Consider the following 18,249-nt stretch of genomic DNA (forward strand, 5'->3'; position numbering starts at 1 on the left):
CCGTACTATTAAGAGGGGTTCATGAGTTAGTAGCTTGATCAAAATTGAGTTGGCCTTAGAAATCTTGCACACTCGCTCAAAAACAGCTCAAGATGGTCAATAGAAGTTAACACAACACTTGGAAGAAGAAACAATCGAAGTTACATTGAAATCCAAGTCAATTCAGCTGAAAACAGAGAAAAACAGCAGCACCGGTTAAACCGGTGCCCCTTGCAGCCGGAAGTTCCGACGCCCTGTCGGTCTATCTCTCTGGATGCTAGCAGATACCAAATCAGAAATCCCTAAAGCACCGGTTGAACCGACGGTCCCAAGAAAAGCACCGGTGCATTAGACGTCCTTTGTTCCAGAGAGCATGTTTTGGTGGACTTCAACTTCTCTTCAGCACCGGTTGAACCGACGCTTCGGAATCAAAGCACCGGTGCATTAGAAGTCCTATGTTCCAGAGAGCTTGTTTGAATTGATCAGTAAACCTCTTCAGCACCGGTTGAACCGATGCTCCTACGGTGCATGCACCGGTGCAATGAAGCAAGCCTGGACACTGTGTCAGAACCCCAACGGCTACAATTTGGACACAGAGAGACCGGTTGAACCGACGCCCCAATTCTGACACCCATCGGTTCTTCCGGTGCTCACGGTTTTTCTGCAGTGGACTTCCAACGGCTATGTAACTCCTTCCACTCTATATAAGGGCACCACATGGCTCATTTCAGTTGCCTTTGACACCCTGAATACTTGAGGCCACCCTTGAGAAGAAGAGAAAGTGCTTTGAGCAAACAAGAGAAGATCTAGCAATTTGTTTGTGCTTCAACCTTGAAGAATCCATCCTTTGCAAGTGTAGCAAGTGTGCTTGAGTTAGGGCCAACTGAGTGTAGGTCAAGTGAAGGCTTAGGAGCTTGTTACTCTTGGTGTTTGACGGCACCTAGCCGGTCTTGGTGATCGGGAGGTTCTTGGTGAGCTCTTGATGTTTGTGGGAGCCCCAAAACAAGAAGATTGTATACGGTGTGAAGCTCGCCGTTCCGGAGATGGAGAAAGAGCATTCTTAGTGATTACTTGCTCCTTGGTGAAGCAAGGGAGCTATACCCTTGTGTGGGTGCTCCAACGTGGATTAGGGGGGAGCGTTAACTCCTCGATACCACGGGAAAAAATCCGGTTGTCTCGTGTCTCTTACTTTTATTTCAAGCAATTAAATCATTTTGTTGTTACTCTTGTCTTTGATTGCTTATAGTTTGACTAGGACAACTTGCATGGTAGTGTGATCTTTTGCTTAGGTTTTGATCTTGCTAGTGTGATATCTTTTAGGCAACATGATCATGATAGTGTGTTTACCCACCTAAGGACCTTGTGCTAGCATGCTCTAGTGACTAGGTTTCAAATTTATAGATTATGCAATACTAGTCTGGGCTAAGGACTTGATAGAAATTTGAAAAAATCCCAATTCAACCCACCCTTCTTGGGCCACGATCCTTACAATTGGTATCAGAGCAAGGGCTCTCTTTTTAGGCTTAAAATCCTAGAGTATGGCCGGGGGAAGTGGTGGTCCACCCAAGCTCGATGGGAGATACTATGCTTATTGGAAAGCTCGCATGGCGGGTTACCTTGAGGCTATTAATCCCATGGCTTGGGCGGTCACGGAAAAACCTATTGTTGGTCCGTGGAATGAAGATCAAGTCAAATATGGTGCTAGAGCAAAGAATGCTTTATTTGATGCTCTTAGTGAGGAGATCTTTGCTCGTGTTCATAGCAAAAAGACCGCTCATGAAATTTGGGAAGCACTTGAAGCTATTTATGTAGGTTCTAAAAAGCTTCGTGAAGAAAAATATCAAGTGCTTAAGGAAAAACTAAATGAATTCAAAATGCTTCCAAATGAATTGGTTGAACAAATGTATGCTCGATTGAATGTGCTTATTGAGGACATTAACGCTCTTGATATTTCTCCTTTGTCTACTAGTGATATCATCCGGAAGATTCTACATTGTCTACACAAGCCCAAGTACAACATCGTCACCTCATTACTCTATGAGAAGGATCTTGAAACACTTGATGTGAGTGATGTTGTTGGGAAGATTCGGTCTCATGAGATGTTTCTCTTGGGAGAAGTTGATCCACCGGAAGACAAGAGAGATCTTGCTCTCAAAGCTAAGAGTGATCATAAGTCCAAGAAAAAGAACAAGTGCAAAGCTCCATCACCAAGCTCAAGCGAAGATGAAGCTAACGAAGATTCAAGTGATGAAGATGGTGATGTTGAGCTAGCACTCCTCATGAGGAAGACCTCCAAGATGATGTCAAGGTTGAACAAGAATGGGTACAACTATGACCCCAAGAAAAACAAGTTTCGTACCCGGAAGAGCAAGGACAATGTTAAGAAAGTTTGTTACAATTGTGGCAAATATGGTCACCTCTCATATGATTGTCCGGAGCCTTCAAAGCTCAACAAGAAATAAGAAGATGGTGACAATCAATACAAGACTTCAAAGAAAAGTTATGAGAAGAAGGACCACAAGAAGAAAGGGTCTTTCACAAGAAAAAAGAAGGTCAAGGCTTTCCTTGGAGAATGGATCACGGATGGTGAATCCTCAAATGATGACTCAAGTAATGAAGAATCCAAGAAAAAGATTGTGGGGATTGCCATACATGATGATGAAGATGATGGTGATGAGGCACCTCTACCTCCACCACCCATGTGCTTCATGGCAAGAGGTAACTCCAAGGTGAGTGATGATGAAGACTCCTCTAGTGATGATGCATTCACCAAACATCTTAGAAAGTTCTCCAAACATCTAGGACATGCATTCACCAAACATCTTAGAAAGTTCTCCAAACATTGGTTCAAACGCTCGGTCTGACCATCAGTCTGCGGATGGTAGGATGAGCTCATGAGGAGTTTTGTATCTGTTAAACAAAAAAGTTCTTGCCATACCCGACTGGTGAACACACGGTCTCTGTCAGAAACAATTGCTGTAGGGAGACCATGAAGTTTATACACCTGATTTAAGAAGGCTTGTGCCACTTGGAGAGCAGTGAATGGGTGAGACATCGGGATAAAATGTGCATACTTGGAGAATTTGTCAATCACCACTAGGATCACTGTCTTGTTATGTGAGTTTGGAAGCCCTTCAATAAAATCCATGCACACCACTTGCCAAGCTGCAGTTGGAACTGGCAATGGCTGCAATAGTCCTGGGGCTTTCACATGTTCCACTTTAGCCTGTTGGCATACTGTGCAAGCTGCCACATATTTCTTGACAGTATTCTTAAGTTGAGACCAAGCAAATAATTGTTTGATTCTCTGATAAGTAGCATTGTAACCAGAGTGTCCTCCTATTCCACTGTCATGCAGAGCTTGTAATATATGATTCTGAGCCACCTTGTTGTGACCAACCCAGACCCTTCCTTTATATCTGAGTACACCATTCTGCAGCTAAAAACCCTTTTCATTTGCAGGAGATAGACTAAGCTCAGTTAAGAGTTGCTTGGTAAAATCATCCTCAGCATAACCAGCCTGTAACTGTTCCAGCCAGGTGGGTGAACAAAGAGAGACAGCCATGAGAGTAGAAACAGGCCTTCTAGATAGGGAATCTGCAGCAGCATTGTTTATCCCTTTCTTGTACTGAATAGTGTAATCTAAATCCATCAACTTAAGCAAGGCCTTTTGCTGAATCTTAGTATGAATCTTCTGCTCAGTCAAGTGTAAGAGGCTTTTATGATCAGTACGAATAACAAAAGGTTGAGCCTGGAGGTATGGTCTCCACTTGTCAACAGCCATCAAAATGGCAAGACATTCTTTTTCATAAGTAGATAATGCTACATTTCTGGGGCTAAGAGTCTGACTTAAGAAGGCAATGGGATGGCTATCCTGCATCAGTACTGCTCCCAAACCTGTCTCACAGGCATCAGTCTCTAATGTAAAGGACTTGTTGAATTGTGGTAAAGCTAGGACAGGAGCAGTGACCATGCTTTGCTTCAACATGTCAAAAGCTTCTTGAGTGGTTGCAGACCAAACAAAGGGTGTACCTTTTCTGAGTAATAAGGTTAATGGCCGACTGATCAAGCTGTAATGTTTGATGAAACGACGATAATATCCAGTAAGGCCCAAGAATCCCCTCACATCTTTAATGTTTGATGGAACTGGACAGTCCTTGACAGCTTGTATTTTTTGAGGATCAATAGAGACACCATTGCTGGAGATAACATGTCCCAGGTATTCTATACTGTTCTGTGCAAATGAGCATTTGGATGGTTTGGCAAAAAGATTGTTGTCTGACAGAATCTGAAGCACAGCAGTGAGCAGACAAGCATGATCCTCCAGTGTAGGTGAATAAATGAGAATGTCATCCATGAATACTAATACCCCTTTCCTTAACAAGGGAGCAAACACCTCATTCATCAGGCCTTGAAAGGTTGCAGGCGCATTTGTCAAGCCAAAGGGCATCACCAAAAATCAATACAAGCCTTGGTGAGTACGAAATGCTGTCTTGTGGATATCTTGAGGGGCCACCCTTATCTGATGATAGCCTGAGCGTAAGTCCAATTTAGAAAACCATGCTGAACCAGCTAATTCATCAAGCAACTCTTCCACAATGGGCATGGGATGTTTGTTCTTGACAGTGACAGCATTCAACTTTCGGTAATCGATACAAAATCGCCATGAGCCATCTTTCTTTCGTACCAATAATATCGGGGAGGCATATGGACTGGAACTGGTCCGGATTAATCCTTTTTGCAGCATTTCTCTTAACTGTTTTTCCACTTCATCCTTTTGATCTGGTGGAAGACGATAAGGTCTAGCATTAACTGGTTGGGCACCTGGGAGCAGGTCAATCGTGTGATCACACCGACGCTGTGGTGGTAGGGCAGTAGTGTCCTTGAACACATGAGGAAAGTTGGCCAACACTGTCTGAATCTCAGGAGGAACAGCATCAGATGAATCTGATTCAGACACAACTGCAATGGTATCCGACTGTATTGCAGATAATGGTACAGGTTGTAACTGGACAATATGTCTTAGTGCATTCCTTTTGAGGAGACCCTTGAGCTTGCGACAGGCTATAGGTCGACAGTTTAGGGTGTCAGGCTTCAGACCTTGCAACATAATCCTCTTACCCTGATGCATAAACCTCATTTTCTTCTGTTGCCAATGCACCCACATGGGGCTATGATCATCCAACCAATCAGCTCCCAAAATAATGTCAAAACTGCCCAAAGCTAATACTCGCATATCCTGGGTGAAACAATGCCCTTGAGTCCACCATTGCAATTGTTCTACTAATCCCGAACAGCTAACTGAACCCCCATCAGCCACAACAAAATGTTCTGAAGATATCGGTGTCACAGACAATTTTTGCTGTTGGACCACCGATTCACTGATGAAAGAAGAAACACTCCCTGAGTCAACCAAAATAAGTACTTCTTGCTTACCAATGAAACCCTGCAACTGCATTGTTCTTCTTTTCTTTTTGGATGGCACAGAAGCAGTAGACAAGGCCATGAGAGAGGAGTCCACTGGACTGCAGAGATCCCCATCATCAGAGGTATCATCATCAGAGTGATCCAGGACTTCCAACAGTTCTTCAATGATGTGCAAAGGCACCTGTTGAGGGCATTGGTGCTGTTTACTCCACTTCTCACCACATTTAAAACAGAGACCCTTATCTCTGCGATAAGCTTTAAGAATATCCAGCTTATCATTGGGTTTGGAATCTTCAGATAACTTGGTGTCACTTTTCTGCTTCCCTTTGTCAGAAGAATACCCAGACTTAACATGAGATTTGACAGAATAGCCATTATCATGTTTGGATGGAAACTTCTTCTTGCTTTGCTCCAACTCCGATTCCTGCAAAAGTGCAAGAGCACTAGCAGTCTCCACATCTTTGGGACGATGTAGGGTAATAGCAGTACGAATTTCATCTTTAAGACCATGCAGAAAACGGGTGACAAAGAAGACATGATCATAAGCCGGGTTGTAAAGCAAGATGTGGTGGGAAAGTTCGATGAACCTATTATAGTACTCCTCAACGGAGCCTGTCTGTCTAAGAGCATCAAATTGATTCATATGGGTTTGGTACTGGTGACGATCAAAACGATCACAAACTAAGGTGCAGAACTGATCCCAATCTGAAACGTGTCCCTTACACTCGACAGAATGGAGCCAAGAGGCCGCTATGCCCGAAAAATTCAGAGCGGCAAAACGAGTTTTCAAGGACTCACTCACCCCATAGACATCGAAATACATCTCACAACGATCTCTCCACAACCTAGGGTTTTCGCCGTCAAATTTGGGGAAATCTAGTTTGGGCAGAGGAGGAGAACGACCAACAGAGTGGTGATCCAGACGATGGAGAGGCGGCTCAAGAAACATACCCGTGACCGGGTGTGGCGGATGGGATCCGAGAATCCCACCGCCAACATCCCGGTGGTGGTGGTCGACGTGGTGCCCGTTGGGCCGCTCCGAAGACGATGCAGATGGGCGCATGTCTTGGGGTGGAGCCAAGTTGAGGTCGAACGGGTTGAAGGTGCGCGCCGACGGGTGCGGCGGTGCTGTCGACGGGCGGACGGGCAGCAGGGGTGGTCGCGAGGAGGAGGACGGCGCCTACTCCGAATGGTGTGGGGGCGGCGCGGTGTTGGTAGTCGAGGACAACAGCTTGGTCATCGTCGCGTCCGCGGTCGAGCGCCACTCCTCGAGGCCCGAAAGCTTGTCGAGCATCGTCGTCATCACGGCTTGAAACCCGTCGAACCTCTTCGTGAGCTCGTCCGTGGAGGTAGTCATCTGCGACTCGAACCTCGTGGCCTTGCGCGGAGCCAGGGCGCAGCCGAGTCACGTTCCTGCACTACAACCTAAGCGGCGCGATAGGGAGTGGGCGACGGTGCCGGAACGGCTAACCGGCGCTATGCGGTGGCCGCCGCCGACTGGAAATCGGTGGCGGGGCGTGGGCGCCGAGCTCGGAAGAAGCACCGGCGAAGCGGCCACACTATTGGGGAACGACACAGCGGCTGCAGGAACGGAATTGGATTGGGAAAAATTTTGGGCTCCCAATCGAGAGGCTCGTGATACCAAATGTCAGGGTACAAGTCCACCAGAGAGGGAGAAGGAGCAATCGAGAGGAAGAAGAAGCAATCGAGAGAAAGAATCAGAAGAATCAGAGGATTTCTCCCGTAGAATGTTTGTTCTGTTCCTTGTTGACAACCGTTTCCTAGGCAACGGGTATTTAGCTACTCCGGTCACAGGCCGGCCGGTAGGCCCAAATCCAACCCATCTCGTCACTGGGCTTTACATTCAAATGGCTTACGGCCCAGTCGCCTTCCGCGTCACCAGAGTGTGCTTAGCCATGAGAATTCCTGACAGATTCCAGGAATCGATCGGCGACATGCATCTCAGTTGAGCTTTGGACGCCGCCAGCCATGTCTAACATGCTTAGTAACTGGTAGCGGCCATTCATTCACCCCCGCTGGCCAGTGGGAGCAGGGCGCCTGGTTCCTGGTGTCGTAGGAGAGATGGTCGATGGTGCAAGCAAAGCTGAAGCCGAAAGGCGTGCTTGGTTCAGGCTTGGGCGGCTCCATGGCTGGTGGAGAAGGGATGGAGAAGCGGTGAGACGGCTGGAAGTCGGCGAAGCGCCACTGCGCCAGTGAGCCGCGGCGCGCGCCGGAGAAGGCGTTCTGGAGATCCCAGTATCCCCCCGGGGGGTGGACGGTGTTTCAAATACCGTCCACCCCCTCGGTGGCTAGGGGCCGTCAGATGCGATGTGTGCGGCCCAGATTGACTGAATCGCTGAAGAAAGTCGGGCTGGCGCGCTCGGAACCGGATCCGCTGCAGTTACCTCCCCTGCAGTTGGGTCACTGCCACGTGGGCCCCACGCGTGCAGGCCCCACACGCAGTGACTCAACTGCACGGCGGCCAACTGCAGCGGAGCCTCGTCCGGCGCGCTCTGCCTCGTCTTCAGAGTTCAGAGTCGGGCGCCGGAGCCCGGAGGCCGTGGGCCGGTGCTCCGCCGGCTCCGGCGAAGCGAAGCGAGAGGAGGGACACTCACTAGCTTGCCTTCCGTCAAGAGCGCCACCGGCGCCCGGCGGCGCGACCTGTGCTTCGTCCAAGCCAGCAACCTGACTGTCTTTCTTGTGGCGAGCTTTGGAGTTCTGCTTCTTTCCCGCCCGGAGGCAGTGGCACGCTGAGCGGCTTGCAAACTGACTGATGGGTGGCGTTTGGGGAAATTCGTCGTCGCCAACTCGTCATTCTCAGAAGTTCGCCGCCGCCGCCGGCCGGACGGCACATGCTTCGCTGCCTCCGGCAGCCAGCTGCCGCAGACTGATCTGTTCGTGCAGCGTCCGGTGTTGTGTTCGCGCATCTCTTTGCTGAAACGGCGCAGAGATTTCTCAAGCATCTGCCTGAGTTCCGAGATTGCTCGGATGTCCATCAATCATGGCGGCGAGCCGGCGATGCTCGGACCGCTTTCCGACGTGATCGCTGGCTAGGTGAAACGCCCTTTGGCATCTGCCTTCCCTGCCTTGTTCGATCTCCTACTGCAAACGGCTGAACATCACTACTGTACGTCTGTACGCAAAGGACGATGCGAGCCATGGTCATCGGTGGACGAACACCGCGCTGCAAGCAATTCCTTTCATCTACCACAGTGTTGCTCTGGAACATCTAGAAGGGGAGGAATGCCCTCACCTTTGACACATTGATGAAATAGTACAATAAGTCACACAATAGATGTAAATTAATACCAGCAAAGTATGTGGTTGAACCTACTACGCGTGCTGGGCCGCCAATAAAATGCCCCCCTGCATATCTGCATGTTCCAAAGCAAAAATGGCTAAAATTTTGGGTGACGAATCAGTTTCTGTGGACAAGGCTGCCAGTGCATACTTGGTAGTTGGGATGAGAGAGATCAGGATCACAAGTTCTACAGATCTATTGAGTGCCACGCTACGTATACTGCTTATCCAGGTATCCTCTGCAGCAGCAACCTGTTCAGGTTTAGCAGTATTGTAACTGGGAGATGTGACTATGTGAGAATGAGCGTCTCATCGTATCCCTGTCATCACAGCCACCGAAAGTCCAGTAGTAGTTGTAGCAGCAGTGGTAACAAAAGGGTCAGAGTGGGGGTTAGAACTTTTTTTTTGTGTAGCTAACAAGTCTGGTGCAATTTAAATTTGATGCCGTATTCTCAACATTGCATGTACGAACTGCTTTGCTATGGTGTCCTGACCATTATACCGCAACACTTTGTCGAATGGTGTTTGAAGTTGGGGCTTGTTAGCTACACACTTCTCAGCATAGATTCCTCTTCCATAGGACCAGCTGAGAAGTTGGGACTCGAAACTATGCAGCGATATAACCATGTCATTTGACTCATTTAGCATGTGATTATCAAGAGAAGTTATTTAGAATTCAAAAAACTTTCCACATGTTTTTTTAATTTACAGGAGAGGAAATTACCATTTTCAGAATACTCCTACCACATTCTTATAATTCCGGTGCCAAGTATACATTATGGTGTATCGCTGATGGTTGGATTCGACAACAAGGAAATTAGGCTACACTCTTTGGCAGAGAGTGCATAATTACTTAACTTCAAGGAGTATAATCAATTTTTAATTAGTTGCCAATCAAGAATTTCAAGAGAATTGACAGGGACAGCAAGAATAGAGGATGTGTGTCTAGAACGAATTCATGGTCATTGCAGCTAATGACAACCCTTCAATTATTAAAATGGTGGTTTTACCTTGGGACATCTAAGGAATATCTGAAGTGATCCTCAGAAATGTCGGATCGCATAGCATTTGTTATAATGAAGTTTGCTTGATCATACTGAATAGGCATCGATCAGTATCTTTTCTTGCTTTGAGCAAGCATTACCGAACTCCACACCGTGGTAAGCCATTTGGTTAGAGGATGTAGTGATGATGGTAGTTGGTAGTTTATGTTCATTGACATAGTTGACCATTAGCCTATGTCCAATCAATTGCTTAATGCTTTTTCTTTTACCAACAGAAATATTAGATTAGAAAATGAATCATTTATCCCAGTGCCACTATTTTTAATAAGCATATAATGAGTCTTCTAAATGGAAACTCCCATGAGCCCCGAGCATTTTCCATAACTAAATAAGAATAATAAGCAGATAAAACAATTAATTTTTAACAAGATCAGGAAATGAAGGAAACTCTTGTTATGTTCTCCAGCTTCTCTGAACTGCAATGGCATGGTTAGTTGATGCCTTGATGGGTTGATGAAATAGTGACACACAAGCAAGTGCACAGTACAGCTGCAAATGTCAGGTACATGTGTTGGGTTGGCTATAAAATTGCTTCTGTGCATATCACGTTACAAGATAACTGGCAATCTGCTGAGAAGAACATCCAGGTACATACTAGGCCGTAGGTGTGAAAAAGAGACGAAATGAGGTAAATACTCCTGTAGTTCTAGAAAAAGCAGAGTATTTACAATGTTTGTGCTTCAACTTTTAGGTTAGATAGTCAGTGCAAACATGCTCACTAGTAGGTCCATATCAGTGGTTTTGGCATGTGAGGCATCGGGATAGAAGATTCGGCACTTCAATTTGTTGTTTCCTCGGCAAGGCAAGATTTCGTATGTGTCTCGTCACAAGAAAGCTCTGCCTATAATTGACAAGATTTTTGCACCTGAGTATCTAAAGGAGGACAAGACTGTGAATCCATGATCATCTATAGGAGAACCCGCACCAAGAAAGGTATTTGAGCAATCAGGATGAGCATGAATAATAAAATCAAAGATGTATTGCAAGAGTGGTGTTGTGCAGCAGATGCGGCTTGTATGTTTCACGGCTTCATTGGCATTGAGAAGACAAAACTTGCAGTGATAGGAAGGAATCCGTGGTGGTCCACGCATAGTGGTTTGAAGAGCGATTCTGTGCACATAAGCGGTGGAAAGCTATACTACAAATTGTCAACCTCGTCACTGCTACTGTTTTGCGATAATGCTTCACTTCCATGCTTGTCCTCTTCTTGCTTGCATAGAAAAGTAGCAAGCTGGGAGGCACGGAGCATGGCGGCAGTGCTATTTTTGAAATCGAGAGAATTATTAAGTAGTGGTGAGAGATCAAAACCTTTCTGTTTTAGTTGTATGATACCACAGCAATTTTTCTTCTAATAATTAAAATTATAAAAATGTGGTCAAGAGGTTGATGAAATAGTACAAGAGAAATTAGTACTCCCTCCGTCCCACAATAAATACATTTATTTAACTTGCACACGTCGTGTTTGACCATTCGTCTTATTCAAAAATTTTATGTAAATATTATCTATTTTGTTATGATTTATTACAATTCTAAAGATACTTTAATAATAAGTTATTTATTTTATAATTTATATAAAAAATTTAAATAAGACGAATAGTCAAACACGATATGTGCAAGTCAAAGAAATACACTTATTGCGGGACGGTCATGTACTCCGTCTACTGCCTATAAAATGGCCTCTCGCTCGATCTCTCAGCATGTTTATGCAAATATACCAACAAGCTAACAAGACATCTACTAGCTATATACATTGATGTGAAAAGAATGAAGAGATGTAGTAGGAAGTGAGACTGCAGTGCTCTGCGAATGTTGCACACATTTTTTTCCCCTTGTTTAGGTGGTCGGAAATTAGTCACCGCAGTGCTCTGCGCATGTTGCACACATTTTTTTTTCCTTGTTTAGGTGGTCGGAAATTAGTTACTGCGGAACGGGAACGGCCTAGCGCTCCACGGTTCCAGGAACGGCAACGTTTTCCCCGTAGTGGTAAAATGCATTCAAAATGTCGTTCCTCGTTTCCGGTTCGTCGTTCCTCGATCCGTCGTTCCAGGAACTCCGGTGACTATTGGTCGGAATATTTCAATCTACTAGGTCAGTGAATGTGATCTGAGCTTATGATGAATCGGTCAATCACAAGTTCCTACTTGAGAGGAGTATCTGAGCATGTGAAGCATCATGAATCGAAATGGGGAGCAACCAAGGCACCGGCAGCCACGGCGGCGGCGGCGGCAGCGGCGAAGCTTCACCTCTCCATCAGCCCTATTGTCACCATCGCAGCCTCCAACGGCGCCGCTGATACGGCCGTTGTCCTCGGCGGCAACGAGGAGGACGCCGAGCAGCTGAGGCGCATGCTGGAGGAGAAGGCTAGCTACGGCGTACACATCGCAGAAGCGGGCGCGGGGAGGTCACCGCGGCGGAGCGCGCGCTGCAGCCGGCCCGCCCTGACCCGACCTCGAGAAGGCATGCGCGCTGCGGGACAATGCCAAGCCCATGCTCGCGCAGGTCACCTTCCATGCTGGTAGCGGTCGCTCGTCTCCATGTCCATGTCCATGGCCGCCGTCGGCGAGAGCCACAGCCACGGCGTCCCCGCGATGACCTGTGACTCCATGAGCGGAGGAGGAGTAGGCCAGTAGGGGCAGGCATCTAGCACCATGCATGGGCGCACGGCATCCACACAGCACGGGTGAGTTTGTCTGTTTGTGTTTGGTAGGCGGTAGGCCTTGTCCATTGAATCGTGTAGCGATTAAAAGACAACGCCGTAAGAAAGTGTAGCGATAAAAAAGTGTCACCAAGTACTAGGTACCTTACAACCACCAGAACAAGCCTAATAACATTTTACTGTACGAGATGCAGTAAACGCTCAATGCACCTTTAGTATAAAATGGCACCAACGCCCCCAACACGTTGCAATCAAAAGAAATGCAAACCATTGAGATGAGCTTTCAGTCCAATCCCGTGCAGAATGATCTTACAACAGTCCATGTTGTAGTCATTTGGATGCAAATAGGCAGTCTAGCTATCTAGGAATGAGAGGCATCAGGATGATAAGGTTGCCAAAACTGCTGATCTCTTGTCATTTACGAAACATAGAAAATCGATCATCAGCGGATATGTTGTGCAGCCAGTGACGGAAAAAGACTACTGGGATCAGCACCTCGACTAGATATCCTGGACATATGAACAGAAAATGGCACTGCAGATGGATGAAGCTAACTTATATGAAAATTAAACGTGGGTGAAGTATACTTTGTTTACAAAGTACTGAACTAGAATACGAGATTTATGTTCTGTACTTCTGTATGAAGTGCAATCGAGTGCACACAGCGGCTAACTAGTACTTTTGGTCGCATTATCTTCATGTTCTGGATCACTAGATAAAGTAGATAGTACGTCTCTCCCGGGCGGAAGAAAAACAGATATAGAGAGTAACTGTTATGTAATTATTTTGTACTCACCTACCATCACAGGGCTGGCTAACATTTCACCGTGTGAGGTGCGGTAAGTGATCAAAAACATTGCAACCAAAGATGGGCAAGCCACATTGAGATGAGCAGGGAGTCCAATCTCGTGCATGTTGATACTACAGCAGTCTGCTTGGTCACGTGAATGCAAAGGCAGTAGGAACGAAAGGCATCAGGATGACAAGTAAGGCTGGACGAAAAACTCGTGGTCCGTTAGCTCGCTCGGCTCGGCTCAGCTCATTAGTGGCTCGGCTCGGCTCGTTGAAAAATATTAACGAGCCAAGCCAAGGTTTTAGTTCGGTGTGTTACTAAGCCAGCTCGAGCTGGCTCGTGAGCCGCTCGCGAGCCGAAACGAGCCGCTCATTTGGACTTGAAGTGTTAATCTTTTATGCTCATATGTATTGGATATGCATAATGCATGTGCTGTATGTATGTTGGGCACTTAATATTTTGTTGGTTTGCTTAGTGACTGTTGCATACTTAAAATTTATGTTGTTGCACATATTCATACACGTGCTTTGCTAGCTGGTGGCGCACTGTGGTAGCTGGCTGTTATTTTTTTTAGCCGGCTCGCGAGCCAAATGAGCCAGCTGGAGCTGAAAAACAAGTTGAGCCGAGCCAGCCTTTTAGCTCGGCTTGGTAACGAGCCGAGCCGAGCCAGCTCATTACCATAACGAGCCAGCTCGAGCTGAGCCAAGCCAAGTCAAGCCGGCTCAATACCAGCCTTAATGATAAGTGTTCCAACACTCCTCATTCCTTCAGTAATGAAAAGTAGAAAAATCTGGACATGTGTTCTACAAATGGAGATGGAGAACTAGCTTTCGGAAGCACTAGTGTTACCACCGATAATTAACGCTGCTTGTCACATACATGCATCACCGAGCATGGTCTTCTGCAAGTGTTCTGTTTTCCTGAGAAAAAGAACATTGATGTATTGATGAAATGGTCCTAGACAAAGTATAAGTGACTGTTACCATACTTCGTTCATGAGCTACTGCCTATGAATAAAGATAGCTTTGATATCAGCACAGCTAGCAGCTAGTTACAGAAACTGCAGTTGTGCTCTTCTCCCTGTGCAGTTTCGATCAGAAATCGCAGCCAGCTACAGAAACCATTTTGGGTCATTGGGTGGGTGGAATCAGTATGCAAATGCTGAGGTACTTCTTACTTTGAGGCGCTGCGCATGCGGAGCATCAGGAAAAAGATTAAAGGAGGAGGCATCGCTAGCTGCTGGAAGATGAGGCGAACAAGCTACCGCCGGCCGTCCCCGATCATGATAGCGCGGTGTTAGCACGGCACCTGGCGGGCCTGAAGAAGACAATGCTGCTGGGCCCCGGAGGAGCTCGTGGGCCGGGAAGGTAAGCGATAGAGTCGCCGGCCCAGAGCGGGTGTGACGCGCCGCGCGCGTGAGCTGAGCTGAGATGTGCGTGCGTGTGGCGTGAGCGATGATCATAGAAGGGGCACTCACTCATATGTGAACTGTGAACTCATCAACTTTTCCTTCAACATTCTGTTCTTGTCCGATCCCCTTTCTTGCTCTCCGATCCCACATTCTACTCTTCCGATTTCCTCTGCCGTGAGGTCAACAGAGAGAATTTGGTTCCAATTTGATAGAATGATTATTGGACTACGTAGTTAGTTTTCTCAGTTGAGATCAGAAACTTTTGCGTTGAAAGTTTCATGTCAATGTTGAAGCTAGAAGTCAAAAATCTATTCTTCTTTTATGGCGAAGGTTCAAATTTAGTTAAGCTCAAAGTTGGGTTCCTCAGTTCAAAGATGAAATCAGAGGTCAAAAGTTTTTTGTTACCGGAAAACTATTGGAGATTTTCCCATAAGACAAATCATTTATAGATTTTGATAGTGTCTGCTCACAAACTATAGGGAAAATTTTGTGTACGCTAACAAAGGGAAGAACAGAGGCTAACTTATGTGTCTCGTGTTGTCATACCACTGGCCCCACTGGTCTTGCAACTTTTTTTTGGACAACAAATAATCTCGGTTGACGAATTGTTGATGAAATAGTACCATACAAGTGTACCACGGTATATATTTCGACAAAAAAGTTTACCACGGTATAGATAGATGCCACTAAGTAGTGTATGTTAGCCTATTAGGTGCATCGATCCATGCATTGCCTCCTAGCTATATAATGACTTCTTCTGTCCTAGCACATTAATGCATGGTTGAAAAGCTTAACTCGCCATCTGGTAAGTTGCAACAGGGTGCCATTCTCCCTGTACACGGTAGATATATTGACGTGAAAAGAAAGAGAAGAGGAGATAACCTGGTGCCCTTTTCCCTGCGTGGCTTCAGAATCTGCATCCTCTTACAGAAACCGATGCTTGCCACACACACCTCTTTCTCTTGTTCATCAGGTCCTCACCCTTGGATCAATCAATGTTTAAAAGATCGGCCCCCTTGATCATGTTTCCTGCTGTTAACGGGCCTTCCGGGCACGTGAAGCGTCAGGAAATAAGAAGGGGCCGGGAGCAAAGAAGAGGGTGTCACTGATGGAAACAAATATTCTGTCCTTGATTAGTACCCCCAGGTCATACCGATGAGCCTGATGTCGGCTCATACCAAAGATGGGCAAAGCCACATTGAGATGAGCAGTCCAATCTCGTGTATGTTGATACTACAACAGTCTGCGTGGTCATGTCTAGCTAGGAACGAAAGGCATCAGGATGATATGCATTCCAACGTATGCCTTATGTCTTCAGTAATGAAAAGTAGAAAGAAAATCAGGAGGTGTGTTCAACAATTGGAGGTGGAAAAGACCATATATATTGGAAGCACGAGTGTTGCAACCTTTTGTCCTCGATCATTAACACTCTTATTGTCACATACATGCATCATCGACCCTGATCTTTTGCAAGTGTTTCTTTTTCTTGAAAAATAAATGATTGATATATTGATGAAATGGTCCTTTAGAAAGCACTGGATAGTAAGTTACTGTTGATGTTAGCTGCATCGGTGCGCTGCTGCCTATAATAAAAATAGTTCCTATATTACAGTTTAAAGTTCCAATTTGAGCCTCCGGTTCTGCCCCGGAACCTAGCGCCGCCGCCAGCGTCTCCCACCTCATGCCACTTGGTCCCCCTCCCTTCCTCTTCGGCATCTCGCCGGAGGTTGAAGGGAGTGGGGATCCATCGTTTTTTTTTCAGTTTCTCCGGTAGAAAGCACAGGATAATAAGTCACTATTGATGTTAGCTGCGTCCGTGCGCTGCTGCCTATAATAAAAATAGTTCCTATAAGAGCATCTTCAAGAGCTCTTGTATCTATGAATAGCTAAAATCCTGATATAGCTATTATGTAAAACGAAATAGCTAGCGAAAAAGGGATGAAATTCAACAGCTTCTCCAAAATTCAAAAAGGGATGGCTAGTGCTCAGCACTAGGCAAAGATGCATAGCGGCACCCCATGGATAGAAAATGAGGATAGAAGACGAGATAGATAGAGTTTCTGTTGGATGGGGGTTTTGTCTTCCTTTTCTTTTTTAGGTAACTCGCCCATAATACAAGAGCTTTTGAAGATGCTCTAATTATAGTTTAAAGTTCCAATTTGATAAAGTGATCATTGGACAACGTAGTTGGATTTTTCAGTTGAGATCAGAAGATTTTGTGTTGAAAGTTTCATGTCAATGTTGAGGCTACAAGTCAAAAACTTATTCTTCTTTTATGATGAAGGTTCCAATTTAGTTAAGCTCAAAGTTGGGCTCCTCAATTCAAAGTTGAAATCAGAGATTAAAAGGGGTTTTTTTTACCATAAAACTTTGGGAGAGTTTCCCATAAGACAAGTCATTTTATAGATTTTTATAGTGTATGATCACAAATTATATGGAAAAGTGTAGGCTTACAATAGGAAGGACAAAGGCAAACTTAAGTGCCACGTGTTGTCACACCACTGGCCGCACTAGTCTTGCACCTTTTTTTTCTGGACAAGAGATAATCTCGGTTGATGAATTGATGAAATAGTACCATACAAGTGTACCACAGTATAGATAGATGTCATTAAGTGTATGTTAGCCTCTTAGGTCCATCCATGTGTTGATTCCTATATAATGGCTTCTGCTGTCCTAATACGTTTGTGCATAGTTGAAAAGCTTAACTCACCATCTGGTAAGTTGCAAACATGTTGCCATTCTCCCTGTACGCGGCAGATATATTGATGTGAAAAGGAAAAAAGACAGTATTGGTTGATACATCGATCGCCCCCAGCGATCATGCTTCCTGCTGCTAAGGGGCCAGCTTCCGGGCATGTGAAGCGTCAGGAAATAAGAAGGGGGGCAGAGAAGAGGGTGTCACTGATGGAAACATATATTTTGTCCTCGATTGTCACCGCCAGCTCATACCGATGAGCCTGATGTCAGCGCCTAAACACCCGAAAGTGTTGATCTGCACTCAGGAGGAACACACTTCAACTCGACAACAAACAGAAATGGCCAGGCTTGTCGGGACTCGGGTCTGAAATGTCAGAGGATCGAGCACAGAGACTAAAGGTGAGAGCGTCACTGATGGGTACGGGATCAATGTTGTCCTAGGACTCATCCTCATCTCATATCAATGAGCCTCTATGCTAGTAGTGAAGCGCTCTGGAGCGTTGATCAACCCTCACATTCAATGGCATGCAAAACAGGGGAACTATGTAGCCCCACATTCCTTTCAACTATTAGTGTTCATTGTACATCATTGACCTCATTTGTCTTTTGCAAATTATTTTCGGAATATTACTGTCTCGGTTGATGGATTCAATAACTGGTGTATATAGGTAGCTTTGTTAGTGGGTCTTGCTGAGCAGAGCTGCCTATAAAAATGGCCTCTGGATCTCAGCTGTTTACACACAAAAAAATGAAATGGCAAGCTATTGACAAGAACATCTTGTAGCTACATTAACGTGGAAAGAACGGAGAGAGACGAGGTAACCTGCACTGCATTCTCCCTGTGTGGCCTCTGAAACTGCAGCTCCTTCCACAAACTAATGCCTATGAGGCTATATAGGACACGCATCTCTCATGTTTCTAT

The sequence above is a fragment of the Panicum virgatum genome, chromosome 3K (genome assembly GCF_016808335.1).
Source record: "Panicum virgatum strain AP13 chromosome 3K, P.virgatum_v5, whole genome shotgun sequence".
In the NCBI taxonomy this organism is placed as follows: domain Eukaryota; kingdom Viridiplantae; phylum Streptophyta; class Magnoliopsida; order Poales; family Poaceae; genus Panicum; species Panicum virgatum.